The 23,834-nt window shown below is 43.7% G+C and overlaps 1 protein-coding gene and 1 long non-coding RNA gene across 3 annotated transcripts in view; one reads left to right on the top strand and one right to left on the bottom strand.

Moving 5' to 3' along the window:
- Positions 1–23,834, bottom strand: part of LOC110499725 (thyrotropin-releasing hormone-degrading ectoenzyme-like) — a 417,686-nt gene that overhangs the window by 195,251 nt on the left and 198,601 nt on the right. The window lies entirely within an intron of this gene.
- Positions 11,854–12,973, top strand: LOC118942830. Its single transcript, XR_005038457.1, has 2 exons — positions 11,854–12,512; positions 12,567–12,973. It is a non-coding gene; the product is annotated as an uncharacterized LOC118942830 (long non-coding RNA).

Here is a 23,834-nt window from a genome sequence, read left to right as displayed (position 1 = left end):
CTACAACACCAGTATGTAGGAAACTAGAAGCAGGTTATTGTGGGACAGACAGTACGACTACAACACCAGTATGTAGGAAACTAGAAACAAGTTATTGTGGGACAGACAGTACGACTACAACACCAGCAGTCATCCAGATCATGTACCTAATAACCTCTCAGAACCGGTCTGCGTCCCAAATGGAAACCTACATGGGCAGTATACAGGAAATAGGTTGTAATTTGGGATGAACTCATTGGTCAAAAGCATCGACTATACAGGAAATAGGTTGTAATTTGGGATGTACTCTTTGGTCAAAAGCATTGACTATACAGGAAATAGGTTGTGATTTGGGATGAACTCATTGGTCAAAAGCATTGACTATACAGGAAATAGGTTGTAATTTGGGATGTACTCTTTGGTCAAAAGCATTGACTATACAGGAAATAGATTGTAATTTGGGATGTACTCTTTGGTCAAAAGCATTGACTATACAGGAAATAGGTTGTAATTTGGGATGTACTCTTTGGTCAAAAGCATTGACTATACAGGAAATAGGTTGTAATTTGGGATGAACTCTTTGGTCAAAAGCATTGACTATACAGGAAATAGGTTGTAATTTGGGATGTACTCTTCAGGTGGAAGGATAACACTTCTCTATGTGTGGTGGACTGACACATCCACCCTGTCACCACCCTGTCAACACTGTCATGATGTTGGCCTGGGGGGTAGGTTTATGACAGTCATAAATACCTCTTCCCCCCTTTTTCCTCTCTCTACCCTACTGATGTGACATTTGAAAACCCCTTGGTTAACATAGAGATTCTGGGAACATCAGAAGGTGGGGGGAAATGAACTATATTCTGGTAATCCGACCAGTTGAACATATGCGGTGGTACTTAATGAATATGATGTCAGTTCGGTTGTCATCTGAGACATTCTCATCGATGATAGGATGACAAACTCTACAGTGGAAAGTCTACATATTAGAGTTATCATCAGATTCACATGGAATTGTTGTTCAATTTAAATGTTTGAATATAAAATGACTGGTGAAAAGATGAAATGTAATTTTAGAGATTTGGGTTTCATAAGGTCAGGGCTCTTCTCAATCAGTGGCCCGCCTCTGTGAAGTGACATGGGCTGTAGACTGTGAAACAAGCCCTTCTCGCTCCACTATATAAATCCTTGATGAAAATGTAACCTCCTGTTCCAAGTACGTGAGGTCTGCAGCCTCTACCTTAAAAGGACTGACATGTCAACTACAGAACTAAATCAACCTCAGTGTGAGCTTTGGTTGCAAACGGTATGAACTTTGAACTATTATTCACTACAGAAGTGATACCTCCTAGCCGTTGAGTTAGCAACAGCAGCTGCAAACGTAGGCTAGGAAAGAACAGACAGAGTATCCCGTCTATCACACAACCTATGTTACTACAACGTATCCAATTGACCACCAGAGACATTCTTCAAAGGACAAAGGACTTGGATTGGCAACACGGCCTTCCATCTACCACCAACCTACCGAAGCGCGGCTCAGAGTAAATATTTATTGCATTTTCCTTTTCCAAATGGGTGTACTGTATTGCTGATTCAACTTGTTAGCCAGGGTTCGTGAAGATAACCAAGAATTTACAACTTTCAGATGAGACTGAATTAAGGTGACGATTAATATTTTTGACTGCTATTGATGTAAAATATTTCTAGATCTTTAAGAGTTTATTCGGAAGATAACAGCTCTGTAAATATTATTTTGTGGTGCCCCGACTATCTAGTTAATTACATTTACATGATTAGCCCAATCAGGTAATATTAATTACAGAGAAAGGATTTTATAGAATAGCATGTTATATTACTTAATCCGGCATAGCCAAAGACACGACACTACCCTGTCACCACCCTGTCACCACCCTGTCAAAGTCACCACCCTGTCACCACCCTGTCACCACCCTGTCACCACCCGGTCACAGTCACCACCCTGTCACCACCCTGTCAAAGTCACCACCCTGTCAACACCCTGTCACAGTCACCACCCTGTCACAGTCACCAGCCTGTCACCACCCTGTCAAAGTCACCACCCTGTCACAGTCACCATCCTGTCACCACCCTGTCACAGTCACCACCCTGTCACCACTCTGTCAAAGTCACCACCCTGTCACAGTCACCACCCTGTCACCACCCTGTCACAGTCACCACCCTGTCACCACCCTGTCACAGTCACCACCCTGTCACAGTCACCACCCTGTCACCACCCTGTCACCACCCTGTCACAGTCACTACCCTGTCACCACCCTGTCACAGTCACCACCCTGTCACAGTCACCACCCTGTCACCACCCTGTCACAGTCACCACCCTGTCACCACCCTGTCACCACCCTGTCAAAGTCACCACCCTGTCACAGTCACCACCCTGTCACCACCCTGTCAAAGTCACCACCCTGTCACCACCCTGTCAAAGTCACCACCCTGTCACCACCCTATCACTGTCACCACCCTGTCACCACCCTGTCACTGTCACCACCCTGTCACTGTCACCACCCTGCCACTGTCATCACCCTGTCACCACCCTGTCACTGTCACCACCCTGTCACTGTCACCATCCTGTCATCACCCTGTCACCACCCTGTCACTGTCACCACCCTGTTACTGTCACCACCATGTCACTGTCACCACCCTGTCACCACCCTGTCACTGTCACCACCCTGTCACCACCCTGTCATCACCCTGTCACTGTCACCACCCTGTCATCACCCTGTCATCACCCTGTCACCACCCTGTCACCACCCTGTCACTGTCACCACCCTGTCACCATCCTGTCATCACCCTGTCACCACCCTGTCATCACCCTGTCACTGTCACCACCCTGTCAATGTCACCACCCTGTCACTGTCACCACCCTGCCACTGTCATCACCCTGTCACCACCCTGTCACTGTCACCACCCTGTTACTGTCACCACCATGTCACTGTCACCACCCTGTCACCACCCTGTCACCACCCTGTCACTGTCACAACCCTGTCACCACCCTGTTACTGTCACCACTCTGTCACTGTCACCACCCTGTCACCACCCTGTCACTGTCACCACCCTGTCATCACCCTGTCACTGTCACCACCCTGTCATCCTGTCATCACCCTGTCACCACCCTGTCACCACCCTGTCACTGTCACCACCATGTCACCACCCTGTCATCACCCTGTCACCACCCTGTCATCACCCTGTCACTGTCACCACCCTGTCAATGTCACCACCCTGTCACTGTCACCATCCTGTTACCACCCTGTCACTGTCACCATCCTGACACCACCCAATCATCACCCTGTCACCACCCTGACACCACCCAATAATCACCATGTAACCACCATCACCACTCTACAACACCCAGTCACCCAGAGAACCAGAGAACTAAAGAGGTGGACTGTCTTATCCACCCTGTCACGACCCAGTCACCCAGAGAACCAGAGCACTCAAGAGACTCATGTAATATTTAGCCTTGGCAGCTAAAGCCAGATCAAACTACATCACAGAGCAGGGTAGGGCAGGCAAACACAATGCTGAACTCTGCTTCTCTGGGCTGGATTTAAAACAAGGACCTTCTGAAACAGACAAGTCTCTCCCTCTGAATCTCTCTCTCTCTCCCTCTGAATCTCTCTCTCTCTCCCTCTGACTCTCTCTCTGACTCCCTCTGACTTGGGTGGTTGGGTGGGTGGGTGGTTGGGAGGGTGGGTGTGTGGGTGGGTGGTTGGGTGGGTGGGTGGGTGGGTGGGTGTGTGGTTGGGTGGGTGGGTGGTTGGTTGGGTGGGTGGGTGGGTGGGTGGGTAGGTAGGTGGGTGGGTGGGTGGGTGGGTGGGTGGGTGGGTGGGTGGTTGGGTGGGTGGGTGGGTGGGTGGTTAGGTGGATGGTTGGGTGGAAATCTAGGTAACCTTATACTCTAAGCACCAGACCCCCTCCACATCGTCCACCCCATCCCCTCGTCACCCTCCACATAGGTACAAAGAGAAGATCATCCCGTTTGATCAAGCCTCCATTACCATTTCCTGCAGTAAACCATGCCACAGATCTGCCAGCCAGCTGTTAAATATTTATAGAGTAAAATAAGCAAACGTGGAGGACTGTTATCTCTACTGTAGTGCATCTCTACTGTAGTGTATCTCTACTGTAGTGTATCTCTACTGTAGTGTATCTACTGTAGTGTATCTCTACTGTAGTGTATCTCTACTGTAGTGTATCTCTACTGTAGTGTATCTCTACTGTAGTGTTATCTCTACTGTAGTGTTATCTCTACTGTAGTGTATCTCTACTGTAGCGTATCTCTACTGTAGTGTATGTAGTGTATATCTACTGTAGTGTATCTCTACTGTAGTGTATATCTACTGTAGTGTATCTCTACTGTAGTGTATCTCTACTGTAGTGTATCTCTACTGTAGTGTATATCTACTGTAGTGTATGTAGTGTATCTCTACTGTAGTGTATCTCTACTGTAGTGTATCTCTACTGTAGTGTATCTCTACTGTAGTGCATCTCTACTGTAGTGTATCTCTACTGTAGTGTATATCTACTGTAGTGTATATCTACTGTAGTGTATCTCTACTGTAGTGTATCTCTACTGTAGTGTATCTCTACTGTAGTGTATATCTACTGTAGTGTATCTCTACTGTAGTGTATATCTACTGTAGTGTATCTCTACTGTAGTGTGTGTAGTGTATATCTACTGTAGTGTATCTCTACTGTAGTGTATCTCTACTGTAGTGTATCTCTACTGTAGTGTATCTCTACTGTAGTGTTATCTCTACTGTAGTGTATCTCTACTGTAGTGTATCTCTATGTATCTCTACTGTAGTGTATCTCTACTGTAGTGTATATCTACTGTAGTGTATCTCTACTGTAGTGTATCTCTACTGTAGTGTATCTCTACTGTAGTGTATGTAGTGTATATCTACTGTAGTGTATATCTACTGTAGTGTATATCTACTGTAGTGTATATCTACTGTAGTGTATCTCTACTGTAGTGTATCTCTACTGTAGTGTATGTAGTGTATATCTACTGTAGTGTATCTCTACTGTAGTGTATGTAGTGTATATCTACTGTAGTGTATGTAGTGTATATCTACTGTAGTGTATATCTACTGTAGTGTATGTAGTGTATATCTACTGTAGTGTATATCTACTGTAGTGTATATCTACTGTAGTGTATCTCTACTGTAGTGTATCTCTACTGTAGTGTATATCTACTGTAGTGTATGTAGTGTATATCTACTGTAGTGTATCTCTACTGTAGTGTATATCTACTGTAGTGTATCTCTACTGTAGTGTATCTCTACTGTAGTGTATCTCTACTGTAGTGTATGTAGTGTATATCTACTGTAGTGTATCTCTACTGTAGTGTATGTAGTGTATATCTACTGTAGTGTATGTAGTGTATATCTACTGTAGTGTATATCTACTGTAGTGTATATCTATGTATCTCTACTGTAGTGTATCTCTACTGTAGTGTATATCTACTGTAGTGTATCTCTACTGTAGTGTATCTCTACTGTAGTGTATCTCTACTGTAGTGTATGTAGTGTATCTCTACTGTAGTGTATCTCTACTGTAGTGTATATCTATGTATCTCTACTGTAGTGTATGTAGTGTATCTCTACTGTAGTGTTATCTCTACTGTAGTGTTATCTCTACTGTACTGTATCTCTACTGTAGTGTATCTCTACTCTAGTGTATCTCTACTGTAGTGTATCTCTACTGTAGTGTTATCTCTACTGTAGTGTTATCTCTACTGTAGTGTTATCTCTACTGTAGTGTCCTCTTCTTGATCCATTGGAGCTGTGTCTTGATGCCTGCATTTAAAATAACATAACAATGGTAATTACACTCAATTGAGTGAGATGTAGAGGGGCTTCAAAGCCCAGGAAAACACACAGCACCTTTATTGTGCTTTTGTGACTAATTTAGCACCAACATGGGAAAGATGAAGAGTGGTACAACCAACCAACGGAGACATAATAGTTTTTATCCCTGTTCAGGTATTTTGTTATTTTATTTGGCAGCTTGTGTGTTGCTATTATTTCCTGACAGCTGAAGAGCTATGATGTGATGTCATGTAAATACAGAGTATATAACTGCTCCACCGAGAACTATATGCTGTCAGAATATTCAAGGTGTGCTGATTCATTCTGCCGTCTCCGTGTTCAATTAAGTACTTTATGTAAAGATTTCACAAAAGTGAGAGAGTAATTGACAGTAAGCTAGCTGAGGTGAACTAGATAGAGTGGGTGCAGTAAGACATCAAGAGGTGCACAAGACCTTTTGACATCAATAAGACATCAAGACCTTTTGAGTTACAGTACCAGTCAAAGGTTTGGACTCATTCAAGGGTTGATCTTTATTTTTACTATTTGACTATTTCTACATTTTAGAATAATAGTGAAGACATCAACACTATGAAGTAACACATATGGAATCATGTAGTAACCAAAAAAGTGTTGAAACAAATCTAAATATTATTTAGATTTTAGATTCTTCAAAGTAGCCACCCTTTGCCTTGATGACAGCTTTGCACACTCTTGGCATTCTCTCAACCAGCTTCATGAGGAAGTTACCTGGAATCCATTTCAATTAACAGGTGTGCCTTGTTAAAAGTGAATTCGTGTTGATGTCTTCACTATTATTCTACAATGTAGAAAATAGTAAAAATAAGAAAAACCCTTGAATGAGTAGGTGTGTCCAAACGTTTGACTGGTACTGTAGTTATCAATATCAACTAGGACAGGGCCAAACTTCCTGTTTTAAGGTAGTATCCAATCCAGATTATAACAACCTGTGTGCTAGATGACTTCACGGATACCGAACACTCGAAACCCGATCTGGGACCCGAACGGTTCCGGATCCAGAATTCTAAATAATGTCACGAGTCAGGGTCGGAACTGATGTGATTGTCACGGGTCTGGGTCGGAACTGATGTGATTATCAGGGGTCTGGGTAGGAACTGATATGATTGTCACGGGTCTGGGTCGGAACTGATGTGATTATCAGGGGTCTGGGTAGGAACTGATATGATTGTCACGGGTCTGGGTAGGAACTGATGTGATTGTCAGGGGTCTGGGTAGGAACTGATGTGATTGTCACGGGTCTGGGTGGGAACTGATGTGATTGTCACGGGTCTGGGTAGGAACTGATGTGATTGTCACGGGTCTGGGTCGGAACTGATGATTGTCACGGGTCTCGGGTATGTGTAATTTGAACAGACTTTTCCCAGAAGGGAAAGGGAAAGGGGGGATACCTAGTCAGTTGTACAACTGAAAGCCTTCAACTGAAATGTCTCTTCTGCACTTAACCCAACCCCTCTGAATCAGAGAGGTGGCGACCGCCTGTCGTACAAATCTAAACACCATCGTTGCCGTAGAGAGAGAGAGACACGTTATCAATTAGCCTAGCTAGCTAACGTTCTCCAGGTTTGATTCAGCCTCAATTAGCCTAGCTAGCTAACGTTCTCCAGGTTTGATTCAGCCTCAATTAGCCTAGCTAGCTAACGTTCTCCAGGTTTGATTCAGCCTCAATTAGCCTAGCTAGCTAACGTTCTCCAGGTTTGATTCAGCCTCAATTAGCATAGCTAGCTAACGTTCTCCAGGTTTGATTCAGCCTCAATTAGCCTAGCTAGCTAACGTTCTCCAGGTTTGATGCAGCCTCAATTAGCCTAGCTAGCTAACGTTCTCCAGGTTTGATTCAGCCTCAATTAGCCTAGCTAGCTAACGTTCTCCAGGTTTGATTCAGCCTCAATTAGCATAGCTAGCTTACGTTCTCCAGGTTTGATGCAGTCAAGGCAGATACTATGGAATCATATTTGATGATAAATAACCTAGCTATGGCAACTATTACTCTACTAGAGTGCAAGTCGGCTTGTTGGTTGTTTGCTGTCTCTCATCTCTCCCTCCCTGTTACCTCCTCCCTGCTCTCCATGTCACTCACTACAGCAGCACCTCTCTCCCTCTGGCGCTTTATCGGATCAAACCGGGTCTGGATCTGACCAAGTCTATTCAGAACTAGTCTAGTTGTCCTTGCGCTGTCACAAATACACAAGCACCTCGTCAGATTGTTTAAACCGACAAGAGTAAACAGAAAAAAGGAACACAGAGAATGCATTTTGAATAATTCAACACCGCCACAAAGCAGCCGTACCCTTAGTTTAAACAGCATCTAAATCAGGCAGACTTAGTTTAAACAGCATCTTAATCAGGCAGACTTAGTTTAAACAGCATCTTAATCAGGCAGACTTAGTTTAAACAGCATCTTAACCAGGCAGACTTAGTTTAAACAGCATCTAAATCAGGCAGACTTAGTTTAAACAGCATCTTAATCAGGCAGACTTAGTTTAAACAGCATCTAAATCAGGCAGACTTAGTTTAAACAGCATCTTAATCAGGCAGACTTAGTTTGAACAGCATCTTAACCAGGCAGACTTGGTTTAAACAGCATCTTAACCAGGCAGACTTAGTTTAAACAGCATCTAAATCAGGCAGACTTAGTTTAAACAGCATCTAAATCAGGCAGACTTAGTTTAAACAGCATCTAAATCAGGCAGACTTAGTTTAAACAGCATCTTAACCAGACAGACTTAGTTTAAACAGCATCTAAATCAGGCAGACTTAGTTTAAACAGCATCTAAATCAGGCAGACTTAGTTTAAACAGCATCTAAATCAGGCAGACTTAGTTTAAACAGCATCTAAATCAGGCAGACTTAGTTTAAACAGCATCTTAACCAGGCAGACTTAGTTTAAACAGCATCTTAATCAGGCAGACTTAGTTTAAACAGCATCTAAATCAGGCAGACTTAGTTTAAACAGCATCTTAATCAGGCAGAGTTAGTTTAAACAGCATCTTAACCAGGCAGAGTTAGTTGCCACAGCATCTTAACCAGGCAGAGTTAGTTTCCACAGCATCTTAACCAGGCAGAGTTAGTTGCCACAGCATCTTAACCAGGCAGAGTTAGTTTCCACAGCATCTTAACCAGGCAGAGTTAGTTGCCACAGCATCTTAACCAGGCAGAGTTAGTTTCCACAGCATCTTAACCAGGCAGAGTTAGTTTCCACAGCATCTTAACCAGTCAGACCTCTAAGAAGCAGCAGTAAGAGCACAAGCAGCAGTGTTGCGATGAGCTACTACGGGGGCCAAAGGTCACGTTTCTCACCCACCACGCGATAAGTAAACAACGTATTGTTTTGACCCCTACACCAACAAAACTTCCACAGCTATGCATGATGCTAATTAGCTACAGCTCTATGCATTTATTATAAGCATGACAGCTAGCCAGGCAGAAACAGAGTTTATCCTTTAAAGTGGCAAACTAATGGACCTCTAGAGTACATGTAGGGTTGTGGTGGTGATGGTTGTGTGTGCGTGTGTGTGTGTGTGCGTGCGTGCGTGCGTGCGTGTGTCGTGTGTGTGTGTGTGTGTGTGTGTGTGTGTGTGTGGTGTGCCGGGAGGCAGAGGACCTCTCATTACTGTCCCATACAGGAACACAGGAACATGGGATAACAAGACTCATTAGAGGACATCTTCCAGGCCCCTGGAGGAATCACACAGACCTTTATAACCAGCCAGCACACTAACCCGGCTCTAACAGAGACCCAGCTAACACACTAACCTGGCTATAACAGAGACCCAGCTAACACACTAACCCGGCTCTAACAGAGACCCAGCTAACACACTAACCCGGCTCTAACAGAGACCCAGCTAACACACTAACCCGGCTCTAACAGAGACCCAGCTAACACACAGACCCGGCTCTAACAGAGACCCAGCTAACACACTAACCCGGCTCTAACAGAGACCCAGCTAACACACTAACCCGGCTCTAACAGAGACCCAGCTAACAGAGACCCAGCTAACACACAAACCCGGCTCTGACAGAGAACCAGCTAACACACTGACCCGGCTCTAACAGAGACCCAGCTAACACCCTAACCTGGCTCTAACAGAGATCCAGCTAACACCCTAACCTGGCTCTAACAGAGACTCAGCTAACACACTGACCCGGCTCTAACAGAGACACAGCTAACACACTAACCCGGCTCTAACAGAGACCCAGCTAACACACTAACCCGGCTCTAACAGAGACCCAGCTAACACACTAACCCGGCTCTAACAGAGACCCAGCTTACACACTAACCCGGCTCTAACAGAGACCCAGCTAACTACTGAACAGATTCTAACACTGACCCAGCTAGCTCACTAACAGACCCAGCTAGCTAACACAGACCCGTATAGAACATCCATTAACATACCATATAACACAGGCCCAGCTAACTAGCTAACACCTGGAAGAGAGTGGTACAACCAACCAACTGACATAAATCGTTTTTATTCCTGTTCAGGTATTTTGTTATTTTATTTGGCAGCTTGTGTGTTGCTATTATTTCCTGACAGCTGAAGAGCTATGATGTGATGTCATGTAAATACAGAGTATAAAACTGCTCCGCCGAGAACTATATGCTGTCAGAATATTCAGTGTGCTGATTCATTCTGCTGCCTTCGTCTGAATGTCAATGAGGAGCCAGGAATCTCCACATCCTATCCAACACTCATTAAAATACCCTATTTCACAGGCCCAGCTAGCTAGATAACACAGACCCTTATAGAACTCATTAACATACCCTATTTCACAGGCCCAGCTAGCTAGCTAACACAGACCCTTATAGAACTCATTAACATATCCTATTTTTATTTATTGTATTTTTATTTCACCTTTATTTAACCAGGTAGGCAAGTTGAGAACAAGTTCTCATTTACATTTGCGACCTGGCCGAGATAAAGCAAAGTAGTTCGACACATACAACGACACAGAGTTACACATGGAGTAAAACAAACATACAGTCAATAATACAGTATAAACAAGTCTATATACGATGTGAGCAAATGAGGTGAGATAAGGGAGGTAAAGGCAAAAAGGCCATGGTGGCAAAGTAAATACAATATAGCAAGTAAAACACTGGAATGGTAGTTTTGCAATGGAAGAATGTGCAAAGTAGAAATAAAAATAATGGGGTGCAAAGGAGCAAAATAAATAAATACAGTAGGGGGAGAGGTAGTTGTTTGGGCTAAATTATAGATGGGCTATGAACAGGTGCAGTAATCTGTGAGCTGCTCTGACAGTTGGTGCTTTAAGCTAGTGAGGGAGATAAGTGTTTCCAGTTTCAGAGATTTTTGTAGTTCGTTCCAGTCATTGGCAGCAGAGAACTGGAAGGAGAGGCGCCCAAAGGAAGATTTGGTTTTGGGGTTGACCAGAGAGATATACCTGCTGGAGCGCGTGCTACAGGTTGTTGATGCTATGGTGACCAGTGAGCTGAGATAAGGCGGGGCTTTACCTAGCAGAGACTTGCAGATGACCCGGAGCCAGTGGGTTTGGCGACGAGTATGAAGCGAGGGCCAGCCAACAAGAGCGTACAGGTCGCAGTGGTGGGTAGTATATGGGGCTTTGGTGACAAAACGGATTGCACTGTGATAGACTGAATCAAATTTATTGAGCAGGGTGTTGGAGGCAATTTTTTAAATGACATCGCCGAAGTCAAGGATCGGTAGGATGGTCAGTTTTACAAGGGTATGTTTGGCAGCATGGGTGAAGGAGGCTTTGTTGCCAAATAGGAAGCCAATTCTAGATTTAACTTTGGATTGGAGATGTTTGATGTGAGTCTGGAAGGAGAGTTTACAGTCTAACCAGACACCTAGGTATTTGTAGTTGTCCACATATTCTAAGTCAGAGCCGTCCAGAGTAGTGATGTTGGACAGGCGGGTAGGTGCAGGTAGCGATCGGTTGAAGAGCATGCATTTAGTTTTACTTGTATTTAAGAGCAATTGGAGGCCACGGAAGGAGAGTTGTATGGCATTGAAGCTCGTCTGGAGGGTATAACACAGGCCCAGCTAGCTAGCTAACACAGACCCTTATAGAACCCTCATTAACATACCCTACAACACAGGCCCCAGTTAGCTAGCTAACACAGACCCTTATAGAACACTCATTAACATACCCTACAACACAGGCTCAGCTAGCTAGCTAACATTGGAATCTAGTTCTCTAACTCAGGCCCAGTTAACCATCTTTACATTTTAAATGTAATCTTTATTTAACTAGGCAAGTCAGTTAATTAAGAACAAATTCTTATTTACAATGACGGCCTAGGCTACCACTAGGCTACCTGCTGCCCCAAGGACTAAGGACCAGCTAGATACTGTACAATATCTAACACAGGCCCAGTTAACTATCTCACAGAGATCCAACTAGCAAGCTAGCTTACCGAGATGACCGCACAACATACAAAACTGTCATTACCGTACTCTAGCACGACCACCTGAGTGTATATTAGCATGTTCTTTGTTTAAAGTGTACAGCTGAATGCTACTCTAGTGCTTTCTGGTTGTTATTCATTTGTTTAAGGTTTACAGCTGAATGCTACTCTAGTGCTTTCTGGTTGTTATTCATTTGTTTAAGGTTTACAGCTGAATGCTACTCTAGTGCTTTCTGGTTGTTATTCATTTGTTTAAGGTTTACAGCTGAATGCTACTCTAGTGCTTTCTGGTTGTTATTCATTTGTTTAAGGTGTATTCTTAGGATGGATGACGTCATCACATGCCAAGGTTATCCATTTTCTGTGGCTAATAGCAGACAAATAGTGATTAATGTTGAATGGAGGGGGTTGAATGGAGGGGGTTGAATGGAGGGCTGCTAGAGGATACAAATGGAGGTTCCAATCCGCCCCAGAAAGATTCAGCCTTGACTCCAAATGGCACCCTATTAAATATATAGTACACTACATTTGACTAAGCCCTTGTGAAAAGTAGTGCACTAAATATGAAATAGGGGTGCCTTTATTAAAGGTACCAATGACTCACCCACCCAGACCCTACATAGCTGCTGAATCAGGTTCAGTCTATTTTGTCTTTTGTCTGTGCATTTCATTGAAATTCTCAGATATCTGTCAGAGACGGGTGTGTGTGTGACGGATCCCATTTAAAAAATAAAAAAAACCTTTCTGTTCTCGTTCTCCTAAAAACCCCTTCATTGAAAGCCCAAGGAGATGAGGTGTCCAGTCAGACTCCACTATCTTCACATACCCTTTAAGGAAGGCCTCCTCTTGACACATCCCCTTTAACAAAGCTGCCGCTAATAGAACAGTGTTGTCGTGCTAATGGCGGGTGATGGGAGAGAACAGGTGAGAGGTGAACAGTGTAGCGGTGAAGCTAAAGCTGATAGCCTAACCCGACCCGTCGTTTCCAATAGGGCTCCGCTACGTACCCGGGGGGACCTAATGAAGACCGAGTGAGCGTGAAACACAGAAACTCTTCAACGTTGATGGGCCGTGGCGTCACCTCAATGGGAGCCAATAAATGACCTGGGCATTTACAAGTAAAAGCAGTAGTGATGAGTGAACGTGGTTGCAGTGTCCTATTTGCAGTCCATTGGTGTCTGAGCTCCAATAGATATAGTATCATCCCCCCATGTTTAAAAGGTTCTCTGAAAGGGGGGATATTCAGTGGCTACTAATCAATGGTCTGTGTCTCCTGGCGTTAGTCCGTAGTAATGTGATTTATAGTGGGAGGAGAGCTGGGTGACACTGCTGAATTACTGGAGCTTCCCAGAGTTCCTTTAACAGATCACAGAGAGCAGTCTGCTTCCCAAATGTTACACTGTGTCCTTTATAGTGCCCAAAGGGCTCCGCTTAATACTAGAGCACAGCATAGGGAATAGGGCTCTGGTCAAAACTAGTGCACAGCATAGAGAATAGGGCTCTGGTCAAAACTAGTGCACAGCAAAGGGAATAGGGCTCTGGTCAAAACTAGTGCACAGTATAGGGAATAGGGCTATAGGGCTCTGGTCAAAACTAGTGCACAGTATAGGGAATAGGGCTCTGGTCAAAACTAGTGCACAGTATAGGGAATAGGGCTATAGGGCTCTGGTCAAAACTAGTGCACAGTATAGGGAATAGGGCTCTGGTCAAAACTAGTGCACAGTATAGGGAATAGGGCTCTGGTCAAAACTAGTGCACAGTATAGGGAATAGGGCTCTGGTCAAAACTAGTGCACAGTATAGAGAATAGGGCTCTGGTCAAAACTAGTGCACAGTATAGGGAAGAGGGCTCTGGTCAAAACTAGTGCACAGTATAGGGAATAGGGCTCTGGTCAAAACTAGTGCACATTATAGGGAATAGGGCTATAGGGCTCTGGTCAAAACTAGTGCACAGCATAGGGAATAGGGCTCTGGTCAAAACTAGTGCACAGTATAGGGAATAGGGCTCTGGTCAAAACTAGTGCACAGCATAGGGAATAGGGCTCTGGTCAAAACTAGTGCACAGCATAGGGAATAGGGCTATAGGGCTCTGGTCAAAACTAGTGCACTGTATAGGGAATAGGGCTCTGGTCAAAACTAGTGCACAGTATAGGGAATAGGGCTCTGGTCAAAACTAGTGCACAGTATAGGGAATAGGGCTATAGGGCTCTGGTCAAAACTAGTGCACAGTATAGGGAATAGGGCTATAGGGCTCTGGTCAAAACTAGTGCACAGTATAGGGAATAGGGCTCTGGTCAAAACTAGTGCACTGTATAGGGAATAGGGCTCTGGTCAAAACTAGTGCACAGTATAGGGAATAGGGCTCTGGTCAAAACTAGTGCACAGTATAGGGAATAGGGCTCTGGTCAAAACTAGTGCACAGTATAGGGAATAGGGCTCTGGTCAAAACTAGTGCACAGCATAGGGAATAGGGCTCTGGTCAAAACTAGTGCACAGTATAGGGAATAGGGCTCTGGTCAAAACTAGTGCACAGTATAGGGAATAGGGCTCTGGTCAAAACTAGTGCACAGTATAGGGAATAGGGCTCTGGTCAAAACTAGTGCACAGTATAGGGAATAGGGCTCTGGTCAAAACTAGTGCACAGTATAGGGAATAGGGCTCTGGTCAAAACTAGTGCACAGTATAGGGAATAGGGCTCTGGTCAAAACTAGTGCACAGTATAGGGAATAGGGCTCTGGTCAAAACTAGTGCACAGTATAGGGAATAGGGCTATAGGGCTCTGGTCAAAACTAGTGCACAGTATAGGGAATAGGGCTATAGGGCTCTGGTCAAAACTAGTGCACAGTATAGGGAATAGGGCTCTGGTCAAAACTAGTGCACTGTATAGGGAATAGGGCTCTGGTCAAAACTAGTGCACAGTATAGGGAATAGGGCTCTGGTCAAAACTAGTGCACTGTATAGGGAATAGGGCTCTGGTCAAAACTAGTGCACAGTATAGGGAATAGGGCTCTGGTCAAAACTAGTGCACAGTATAGGGAATAGGGCTCTGGTCAAAACTAGTGCACAGTATAGGGAAAGCACACGGGGTGTCCGTTGAGGAGTGATCCAACGAATTGGACCCAGATGAGCTGATCAATATATCAAACGAACTGCCGAGACCCAGTGCTATACTGTTTACATTCTACAACGGAATCTACTCTGAGACGATGGAAATGTGAAAAATCCTAACTCGAAGTTTATATCTCAGTTGTAATGACAGCTCCGGGGATGGCTTAGCTACCGAGAGTCCAAGTAATGTTGTTAAACCTGGCGAGGCTCTCAAATGAAAATGTAAAACGCTAATGATGGGTAATATACAGGGCCTTCAGCAAGTATTCACACACCTTGACTTTTTACACATTTAGTTGTGTTACAGACTGAATTTAAAATTAATAAAAATAAAAAATTAAATAAAAATTGGGCTGTGGCCTATACACAATACTGCATAATGTCAAAGTGGAATTATGTTTCTCAAATTTTTCCACAAATTAATTTAAAAAATGAGAAACTCAAATGTCTTGAGTCAATAAGTATTCAACCCCTTCGTTATGGAAAGCCTAAATAAGTTCAGGAGTAAATATTTGGATAAAAAGTCACATAATAAGTTTAATTTACACATTTTGTGTGCAATAATAATGTTTAACTTGTTTAAAAAACTTTTGAATGACTACCTCAGCTCTGTATTCCACACATACAATTATCTGTAATGTCCCTCAGTCGAGCAGTGAATTTCAAACACAGATTCAACCACAAGGACCAGGGAGGTTTTTCCAATGCCTCGCAAAGAAGGGCTCCTATTGGTAGATGAGTAAAAAAAAAAAATGCAAGACATTGAATATCCCTTTGAGCCTGGTGAAGATATTAATTACACTTTGGATGGTTCTATCAATACTCCCAGTCACTCAGAGGGTTGAATACTTATCTAATCAATATATATTAGTTTATTTTTATTTATTTTTACAAATGTTTAGTATTTTCTGTAGATCGTTGACAAAAAAAGGACACATCCATTTTAATCCCACTTTGTAACACAACGAAATGTGTGTAAAAGTCAAGACGTGTGTATACTTCCTGAATGCGCTGGACTGTATATTAGTTACTGGTTGATTATTCTGTAAAACAATGAGTCGGCATAACAACAATCTCACAAGCCGCCATGTTCACTTAGACTCCCGATGGGATTCAATCCTATCGCCCTGCAAATGAATCAGCATCCTTTATAAGGCCCCTAAAGCCTGACAAGCATTTTTCTATCATTTAGGGAAGATAAATTATTGAGGAAAGATTAATAATCCACTAGCTGCATATGGTGTGATGAAAAGCACCAAGTATCATGTTTGTGAAGCTGATTAGCTATGATGTTCAGGATCTGATTAAGCGCACACACACACACGCACACACACACACACACACACACACACACACTGATTAATCTTTCATATTAACTTGTATATCTACCGACAGGGGAGTCTAGGCTGTGAATAATTACATGATCTGTAGGCTGCGTGATAACTAAACCTTTATAGGGAATCAGAATTACTATGTGGTCTTTTCTGATGTGATATAGGTTTCAATTAGACTTGATTCAATACTATTCAGGGCTTGACCTCACTAGACATACACTGTACGTAACAACTGTGACATTTAACCATATACTGTACGTCAACTAATGGGACCATGTTCATCTTTACCCCTGAATAACATGATAACATCAGGTCCATGAGCATAGTGAACAGTATTATATGTAGTAGTCTATATCTCTAACGGGGATATAAATCAAACCATAGTTCTGGCTGAAACATTTGACTGTGGCAAGCAAGACCTTTTCTATTCTAGCTTGGTAAAATGAAAACCAATGCAGAGGGAAAAAATAAAACTGAGTCAGCTAGCTAGAGGGTCGGGTGAATCTGCCATCTGAGTCAGCTAGCTAGAGGGTCGGGTGAATCTGTCATCTGAGTCACTTAGCTAGAGGGTCGGGTGAATCTGCCATCTGAGTCACTTAGCTAGAGGGTCGGCTGAATCTGCCATCTGAGTCAGCTAGCTAGAGGGTGGGGTGAATCTGCCATCTGAGTCAGCTACCTAGAGGGTGGGGTGAATCTGCCATCTGAGTCAGCTACCTAGAGGGTGGGGTGAATCTGCCATCTGAGTCAGCTAGCTAGAGGGTTTGGGGGAATCTGCCATCTGAGTCAGCTAGCTAGAGGGTCGGGTGAATCTGCCATCTGAGTCATCTAGCTAGAGGGTTTGGGGGAATCTGCCATCTGAGTCAGCTAGCTAGAGGGTCGGGTGAATCTGCAATCTGAGTCAGCTAGCTAGAGGGTTGGGGGAATCTGCCATCTGAGTCATCTAGCTAGAGGGTCGGGTGAATCTGCCATCTGAGTCAGCTAGCTAGAGGGTGGGGTGAATCTGCCATCTGAGTCATCTAGCTAGAGGGTCGGGTGAATCTGCCATCTGAGTCAGCTAGCTAGAGGGTCGGGTGAATCTGCCATCTGAGTCAGCTAGCTAGAGGGTGGGGTGAATCTGCCATCTGAGTCAGCTAGCTAGAGGGTGGGGTGAATCTGCCATTTGAGTCAGCTAGCTAGAGGGTCGGGTGAATCTGCCATCTGAGTCAGCTAGCTAGAGGGTCGGGTGAATCTGCCATCTGAGTCAGCTAGCTAGAGGGTTGGGGGAATCTGCCATCTGAGTCATCTAGCTAGAGGGTCGGGTGAATCTGCCATCTGAGTCAGCTAGCTAGAGGGTGGGGTGAATCTGCCATTTGAGTCAGCTAGCTAGAGGGTGGGGTGAATCTACCATCTGAGTCAGCTAGCTAGAGGGTGGGGTGAATCTGCAATCTGAGTTAGCTAGCTAGAGGTTGGGGGAATCTGCCATCTGAGTCAGCTAACTAGAGGGTCGGGTGAATCTACCATCTGAGTAAGCTAGCTAGAGGGTCGGGTGAATCTGCCATCTGAGTCAGCTAGCTAGAGGGTCGAGTGAATCTACCATCTGAGTCAGCTAGCTAGAGGGTCGGGTGAATCTGCCATCTGAGTCATCTAGCTAAAGGGTCGGGTGAATCTACCATCTGAGTCAGCTAGCTAGAGGGTCGGGTGAATCTGCCATCTGAGTCATCTAGCTAGAGGGTCGGGTGAATCTACCATCTGAGTCAGCTAGCTAGAGGGTTGGGTGAATCTGCCATCTGAGTCAGCTAGCTAGAGGGTTGGGTGAATCTGCCAATTAGCCAACCACCTATGGAGCGTTTTATCAAAGTCTCACCGGGTAAAAGCACACAAAGTGGGAGGAAATTATGTCGCTCAAAAACAGAGAAAGGAGACTGAATACGCGCAGAGGGTTCTGACCCAAACATTTTCTTCAAGAGAATCTACCAAAATGGATGCTGTTGCTACAAGGAAGTAAGACTGAATTTAAAACGGGCACACTGAATTCCACACAGTGGAAGAAGCAGGGGCATGCCTTGCAGCTGAGGACAGGAGTCCAGCCATCACCCCCAACCCCTCCAGATTCTCCCCATTGCAAACAGAACATAGTGATAATGATGCCCCACCTTCCTTGGACACCCCATATGCAAGACGTACACAACTAATGCTAAGCTAAGTAGCTAACGTTGCCCACATTGATTTGTTATTCAGCTACATATCTCAGTGCACTTTGTATGAGTAGCCTAGTTTATTAGCTAACTTGTCTGTTAGCATTCTAGTTGTATGGCTGAAATTACAGTTTGGCTCGGAGCTAGCTGGCTAGCGAAGTTAGCTGGCTGGATAATTATTTGGTACAGGCTGCAAACTTCAGATGGCTAAAATATTTTGCTGTCAGTGAATGAAGTCCTGGCTGGGTTAGTGTAAACTTCATGGGAATTAACATGATGATGGTACAGCACGTTTTTTATTTGTCCCCACGGTTAAACATCACACTATGATGTGTTTTGCCTCAATCTACTGTCCAGACACGCATGATTCTAACGTGCGTCGTTCTCTCTCTAAAAAGGCTCTTAGATCATTCACAACACCAACTTGTTGTGGGAGGAGATTTTAATAAGGAATGTAATTTTCAGTTAGATTAGGTCTCATGTTTCATCTCACTCTCAAACTGATCAGGCCTCTCTCCGGTGACCTCATCTCATTTGCTACAGAGTTTAATATATTAGATGCCCGTCGTCTTAGGAATTTGACTGTCAAAGATTGAAAATCTATTTTCTACAAGACATAATACATTTTCCCAGATAGACTATAGTATTTCTATCTCGCTATATCAACAGGTGTTTTCAGAGAGCTGAGCTGCTCCCCGTAGTCTTCTCTGACCAGGTCCTTATCTTACTGGACAGCTCCAAACAGAAAGGTGCCAGAAGAGATCCTTTGGACAACTTTGCTGCAGAACAATATCCATTTCCCTCAGTTACTTCGGGAGGTGACAAACTGGTTTTCCAGAAGAAACTGTGCTTTGTTTGCCTCACCACTTTATTCAACTCGCAGTGAATTTATTTTATTTTTTATTAGAGACGGAAAAGCAGATTAGTTGAAAATGAGCTGAAAGAAACATGTACGGGGCAAAAAGGATTTTAACAGTGTTAAAACATGAGAGTACAACACCTTAGTTACCTTACTACGACCTAAATCTGGGGCAGCAGCATAGACTAGTGGTTAGAGCGTTGGGCTAGTAACCGGAAGGTTGCAAGTTCAAATCTCCGAGCTGCCAAGGTACAAATATGTCGTTCTGCCTCTGAACAGGCAGTTAGAATTTGTTCTTAACTGACTTGCAATAAAGGTAAAATAAAAAATTACTCTTGAAGAGGATCAAACTGGGTCTTTTAGTCTCATACTGTAACACGTCTATTGCACTTGTTTTAGTTTGGATGCAGAAAAGGCCCTTGATAGTCTGTGGTTTGTTTTGGAGTCCTGTGGTCTTGGTTTTGGTAAAGGATTCATCTCAATGTTAAAAACATTGTATTCTGCACCCCAAACAGTGGTGCAGACGGGAAACATTTTAATCCAAGCCTTTCTGTTTCCAGTGTTCCTCAAAGCCATCAGATTGTACCCACATGTTTCTCCCATCCACATTAAAAGGTACGCAGCATCGATGACACTTTACTGAATTTCTCAGACATCTCAAATTCCCTTCCACAGATTCTGAAATGATTGACTCTTCACGTTTCATTTTCAGGATATAAAATAAACTGGAGAAAAAGCTATACTGGTGCCCCTAAATATCCCTGTAAAACTGCTGACTTTGCCTGCTGTGGCAGAATGACACCGACTTGACTTATTTGGGAATATGCATATCCACCAAATGTTCCCTGGTTTGTAGAAAGAACTATGTCAACCTAAAAGATGGGGATGGGCTCTGATGTACAGATGGGGCCTCTCTTAAAATGTCATTACAAGGCAGGATTGTTGTAGTAAAACCGAATGTAGTGGGTCGTCCACATTTTATTTCTTCTACGCTGCCTGTTCCACCTCCACCAAAATACGTTGAGGAATTAAAGTCAACGACCTCAAAGTTCATTTGGAATCCCCCCCCCCCCCCCCCCCCCCCAAAAAAAGTACTCTTCTCTACTGTACTGAACTCTACTGAACTCTACTGAACTGAACTCTTCTCTACTGTACTGAACTCTTCTCTACTGTACTGAACTCTACTCTACTGTACTGAACTCTACTCTACTGAACTGAACTCTACTCTACTGTACTGAACTCTACAGTACTGAACTCTACTCTACTGTACTGAACTCTACTCTACTGAACTGAACTGAACTCTACTCTACTGTACTGAACTCTACTCTACTGAACTGAACTCTTCTCTACTGTACTGAACTCTACTCTACTGAACTGAACTCTACTCTACTGTACTGAACTCTACTCTACTGAACTGAACTCTTCTCTACTGTACTGAACTCTATTCTACTGTACTGAACTCTACTCTACTGAACTGAACTCTACTCTACTGTACTGAACTCTACTGAACTCTACTGTACTGTACTGAACTCTACTGTACTGAACTCCACTCTACTGTACTGAACTCTTCTCTACTGAACTGAACTCTACTCTACTGAACTGAACTCTACTGAACTGAACTCTTCTCTACTGTACTGAACTCTACTCTACTGTACTGAACTCTACTCTACTGAACTGAACTCTACTCTACTGTACTGAACTCTACTCTACTGAACTGAACTCTACTCTACTGTACTGAACTCTTCTCTACTGTACTGAACTCTACTCTACTGAACTGAACTCTACTCTACTGTACTGAACTCTACTCTACTGAACTGAACTCTTCTCTACTGTACTGAACTCTACTCTACTGTACTGAACTCTACTCTACTGAACTGAACTCTACTCTACTGTACTGAACTCTACAGTACTGAACTCTACTCTACTGTACTGAACTCTACTCTACTGAACTGAACTCTACTCTACTGTACTGAACTCTACTCTACTGAACTGAACTCTTCTCTACTGTACTGAACTCTACTGAACTGAACTCTACTCTACTGTACTGAACTCTACTCTACTGAACTGAACTCTACTCTACTGTACTGAACTCTACTCTACTGTACTGAACTCTACTCTACTGAACTGAACTCTACTCTACTGTACTGAACTCTACTCTACTGAACTGAACTCTTCTCTACTGTACTGAACTCTACTCTACTGTATTGAACTCTACTCTACTGAACTGAACTCTACTCTACTGTACTGAACTCTACTCTACTGAACTGAACTCTACTCTACTGTACTGAACTCTACTCTACTGTACTGAACTCTACTCTACTGAACTGAACTCTACTGCACTGTACTGAACTCTACTCTACTGAACTGAACTCTACTCTACTGTACTGAACTCTACTCTACTGAACTGAATTCTACTTTACTGTACTGAACTCTACTCTACTCTCAATGCCATACAACACTCCTTCCGTGGCCTCCGACTGCTCTTAAACGCTAGTAAAACCAAATGCATGCTTTTCAACCGATCGCTGCCTGCACCCGCATCCCCGCCTAGCATCACCACCCTGGATGGTTCCGACCTAGAATATGTGGACATCTATAAGTACCTAGGTGTCTGGCTAGACTGCAAACTCTCCTTCCAGACTCATATCAAACATCTCCAATCGAAAATCAAATCAAGAGTCGGCTTTCTATTCCGCAACAAAGCCTCCTTCACTCACGCCGCCAAGCTTACCCTAGTAAAACTGACTATCCTACCGATCCTCGACTTCGGCGATGTCATCTACAAAATGGCTTCCAACACCCTACTCAGCAAACTGGATGCAGTCTATCACAGTGCCATCCGTTTTGTCACTAAAGCACCTTATACCACCCACCACTGCGACTTGTATGCTCTAGTCGGCTGGCCCTCGCTACATATTCGTCGCCAGACCCACTGGCTCCAGGTCATCTACAAGTCCATGCTAGGTAAAGCTCCGCCTTATCTCAGCTCACTGGTCACGATGGCAACACCCACCCGTAGCACGCGCTCCAGCAGGTGTATCTCACTGATCATCCCTAAAGCCAACACCTCATTTGGCCGCCTTTCGTTCCAGTACTCTGCTGCCTGTGACTGGAACGAATTGCAAAAATCGCTGAAGTTGGAGACTTTTATCTCCCTCACCAACTTCAAACATCAGCTATCTGAGCAGCTAACCGATCGCTGCAGCTGTACATAGTCTATTGGTAAATAGCCCACCCATTTTCACCTACCTCATCCCATACTGTTTTTATTTATTTATTTTTCTGCTCTTTTGCACACCAATATCTGTACATGACCATCTGATCATTTATCACTCCAGTGTTAATCTGCTAAATTGTAATTATTCGCCTACCTCCTCATGCCTTTTGCACACATTGTATATAGAATCCCCCTTTGTTTTCTACTGTGTTATTGACTTGTTAATTGTTTACTCCATGTGTAACTCTGTGTTGTCTGTTCACACTGCTATGCCTTATCTTGGCCAGGTCGCAGTTGCAAATGAGAACTTGTTCTCAACTAGCCTACCTGGTTAAATAAAGGTGAAATAAAATAAATAAATAAAATACTGTACTGTACTGAATGCTATTGTTCTGTTCTGTACTTTGGAACATAGACGTCTCTGATTGGTTCAGATTTGGTCTTTGTCGTCGAACCAACCAAATTTCTTCTTGTTTGGGGTCAGAGCTCATTAAAATAACAGCCAGTGTGTAGAATGACATGTTGCGTATTCAGACCCCAGTCTACCTATTCAGGATCCGTCACCGTGAACAGAATGACAATCCATGATAATGCAGTTCTGTGTAGTACAGATCAGGGACCAGAATGACAGTCATGTCCATGATAATGTAGTTCTGTGTAGTACAGATCAGGGACCAGAATGACAGTCATGTCCATGATAATGTAGTTCTGTGTAGTACAGATCAGGGACCAGAATGACAGTCATGTCCATGATAATGTAGTTCTGTGTAGTACAGATCAGGGACCAGAATGACAATCATGTCCATGATAATGCAGTTCTGTGGAGTACAGATCAGGGAACAGAATGACAGTCATGTCCATGATAATGTAGTTCTGTGTAGGACAGAT

This window comes from Oncorhynchus mykiss, chromosome 21 (genome assembly GCF_013265735.2).
Source record: "Oncorhynchus mykiss isolate Arlee chromosome 21, USDA_OmykA_1.1, whole genome shotgun sequence".
Taxonomy (NCBI): Eukaryota; Metazoa; Chordata; class Actinopteri; order Salmoniformes; family Salmonidae; genus Oncorhynchus; species Oncorhynchus mykiss.
Note: the sequence above shows the minus strand (reverse complement) of the source record. Positions and strands in the feature narration are given on the sequence as shown.